This window comes from Salarias fasciatus, chromosome 19 (genome assembly GCF_902148845.1).
Source record: "Salarias fasciatus chromosome 19, fSalaFa1.1, whole genome shotgun sequence".
In the NCBI taxonomy this organism is placed as follows: Eukaryota; Metazoa; Chordata; class Actinopteri; order Blenniiformes; family Blenniidae; genus Salarias; species Salarias fasciatus.
This window is the reverse complement of record NC_043763.1, coordinates 6,231,790-6,235,772: the sequence shown is the minus strand read 5'-3', so window position 1 is coordinate 6,235,772 and position 3,983 is coordinate 6,231,790.

The window sequence follows — 3,983 nt, the reverse complement described above, 5'->3', positions numbered from 1 at the left end:
TTTTCTGTGTTTGTTTTTCATTCTATTTCATTCTAAGACATGTTGATCTCATATTAAAGAGCATTGATTGTTACAACTTTTTAACAGATCTTAATTGAAGCTCTTGCTGCAGGTGGAAACAGTACAAGTACAAAAGCTGCAATGAGCACAGTGGGAGGAAAGAAGGTTGGAAAGACGACACACGTGAGATGAGAGAAGACGTATAGAAATAAAACAGGATGGAACAAGAGTGTTGTATAAACTGAGAGACTGGGCTTTTCAGTCTGTCTATGTTTTTTAATGTAAGAAAGTACATCACTTATGCAAACGCATGAAAGGAGATGTAGTTAATTGCGTAAGCATCATATTTGTTGTCACATTGTCAAGTCAGCTGTTGGAATTGGCGTAAAACTAGTTGGAAGTTAAAGTCTGATGATTGCTGATGAGCATCTCTCTCTCTCTCTCTCTCTCTCTCTCTCTCTCTCTCTCTCTCTCTCTCTCTCTCTCTCAAACGTTCACACTGACCAGCATAATCTGGCACAATGTGGTCTGACTGATTCACAATGCCACATAATTGCAATGTCTTTTTCTCCTGAAGCAAACGCGACACCTGTGATGGATTAAGTGGCCTCTTCGAGAAAGAGCAGGTAATTTAAACATTACAAAATAAAAATAAAAATGCAGAAACACGGGACATGCTATGGCTTGATTGCGGCTTTACATACAGTGCATCAAAAACACTTGTTCCTTTGAGTGTTTACACACGCATGCATGCATTTATTAATGAATGCAGCCGCTCTCTGACTCACCACCCAGAGCAATCTGTCCGTTTCTTTGATTTCCTCTATGGTGCCATGAATCAAATGACATGAATGACATTTAGAAGTGGAGGATCTGGACAAGACACGGGGAAGACACATCTTGTGCCTGAGAGTCCTGCCACCTCATGCAAAAACACAGATGAACTGTGAGCTCTCGAGTGTGAATCCAGTCAGCCTTGAATCACCGGGCTGATAATCTTACATAAGGCGAGGACGGATCTGGCAGCGCCGCCTCATACCAGCTGGAGAGGGGATGGCCTGGGCAGGATCTTTAGCCATCAGCCAACACTTGACTACTCACTCATATTGGATGGAAAGTCAAAAGAAGGAAGAAAGCACTTCCGATTGCACAGACACCAAATTGCAGAGTAGCTGCAGGAGCAGATGGAAAAGTCTAACACTGCTTACAAGAAAGATCCCCAGTGAGCCCGCGCTCGGAAAGAAACGGTGAACGGTGTGAAAAGGTGACAGTGAAGATGAACGAAACAGGATTTACACTGTGGTGCACAAGTTCTTGGGAATGTTTTCTGATTTGTAGGAACTGGCAGCATCTTTTGAAATGATGACTTTATGAAGTCATCATTTTGATTTATCTCCCTCAATTTCCTAAATCACCAGTGACATTCTGCTTTTTATTGGGGGTATTTTTATATTGATTAGAATTAAAGACAACTCCACTGTAACATGCCAAGTGTTCACTCCTCTTATAAACTATATATAAGTACATTTTTCACAACTTTATCCTTTTACTCCTTACATTTGAACACACATCTGTGTCCTTTCTGCTTTTTATTTTCCTCAAAGTGACTGATTCATTGTTTTAACCTCAATGAGGACAATTCAAAGGTAAATTAAAAAAAAAAAGCAGTTGACAGTTTGCTTCATCGATCTAAGAGCGATCAAATTGCATCATTAATTGGTTCTTTCCCCCAAATAAGCTTAGTATTTCTAATGTTTTAAACACAGTTGAACCAAGTCACCTGTTTTTTTTAGGCAACTCCATAAAAAGTTCATCGAAGGCTTGAAAATTAATTTTGACCTTTTTTACTTTTCACTTCTGTACTTGAGTGAATTCAAAAGATTTGTTTTATTCACTTTAATTCAAGTAAAGAAGCTGAAAAAGTACTTTTAACAGGTTTTTGTGTGTGCATTACTTCTACTTGAGTAAAAAATAAGAACCTCTCATTACTACCAAAGAACTGGAAGACAGTAATAGTTTAATTCCAACAGTGATAATTGTATATTAGTGTTGGAAATGCTAGTAATTCTAAGCATGCACATGCAAAAGCTCATTTCAGATCAGTTCAGAAATGTTGCATTAATTTCTCTCCACGTGAACATTTCACTGTGGAGGCAAACAAACTGTGTGTAACTCTGCAGCCATCAGTGCAAGCGCTTCGAATCTTGGCAGCGCCGGGACTGTTCTCGCATTTCTGTGTTGCAGTGTGTGCTCAGGCGTTCTATTTTAATCCAGAACCAACAATCCACTTCATCCGATTTGATAGACTCGATCACACGTGATGTTCTTGTAAATGACATAAATTACAATATCAAGGAAAACATTTTTCAGGTAATGCATGTTGTCTTTTCTGTGAAATTGTTTTCGAGAATAAGGACTGTTTGAAGCGCATTTCCTCCTCTCATGTTGCTTCCTGTGTGGGGATGCAGACCTGACCCGCAGGAGGTGGAGTCATGATCTATAATCCATCTTGGCTTGAAGTGGATGAATGCAAAGCACCCACACCACCCACATGCCCACCACCTGCTGAGGCTCCTCTGTCACAGGCTGTGTGTGTGTGTGTGTGTGTGTGCGTGTGTGTGTGTGTACGGTTCTGCGGGCTGAGTACTGTACTTCAGCTGCTTCCAAAGAGGAAAGTTTGCAGCTTCATAATTAAGTTAATATAAATCATTTGCATACAGACTATAAGATTTTTTTTTTAGTTCAATATTATTCCATTAACATTAATATTCTGTTGTGGGATCAACACTCTGGGAAGTGTTGCAGAAATCTCCCTTCAGTTACACTCCACATTCTCAGGGATGCAAATATTAATGTGTCTAACATATGTTGCACATATTTAAACAGAGACATGCAAATGTGTCCACATGCAGATGTGCATACTCCACACTAGCTCCAGACAGATACGCTCATGGCTACTTGAATACAGATTTTTTTCCCCCCCGACACACATTCCCCAGGCACTTTTCAGAGCTCAAATTCATGCCATCAGGCTCCGCTCGGGTGATTTATTCTGCTCTCGCACTGGCTCTTCACAGCATTTGGATACCTTGTTGCGTGGCGATAGCTCCATTACGGGCCGAACCTCTCTCGGGCGAGAGCATGTGTCTCACCGAGAGTTAAAGAGGGCCGTGACACAAGAGCCATTTCCAAGCCCAGGCAGCTGGTTCCACTGTTATGTAATCACAAAGATGTCTACCTTGAACTGCAAATGACTCTGAATAATGAGCTTGGTCCATTTGTACTTTCTGCTGTGATGACGGGCTCTATTTTTGCGGTGCAGCGCAGTGTGGTGCAGGCTGCACACCACCACAATTTCAACTGGTGCAACACCGTGCGAAGCCAAATTAGTCATTTGGTTTCCTCATCTGTTCCACCTTCATTGGCTTGGGTGTGGCGGCGCACCAGAGGGAGGTTTTGACAGATTCAGGTTGGCACAGTGACAATTTCACGTCAAAACACAGTGCGGACAGTGCGCTAAAAGCTCCTCACCTCCATCTTGGTCTGTTCTCGGTGCAGGCGGAGTGCGTCCGGTCTAGTGGTGATTTGACTTCACCAAAACCTTACAGGCTAGTTTGTATTCTTTGTTGCATATTGCATGCTACACAATATAGCCTTACAGCATGGATGCCACATTGACCTTATGGAGGAGACTTTACAGGACTTAAGATGGAGCGAGAGGCTGAACTGTATCAGCGGGTAGAGAAGCAGAGCACAGGGAGAGGACAGACCAGGTTTCCACGCCCTCGATGTCAAGAAAGGGCTGGTCCTAGATCTGTAACACGGAGCTGTCTCTACCTGCGTCTCCCACCTCTCGGTCCTGCGAGGAGCTGTCTCTCCCTGCACCCTCCACCTCCTATATTACGGGTCTCCAACTCCCCCTCTTCCTGCTGCGTGGTTTCTGTGACTGGATGCAGAAGCTAGTTGTGTTGCAAATAAACAGT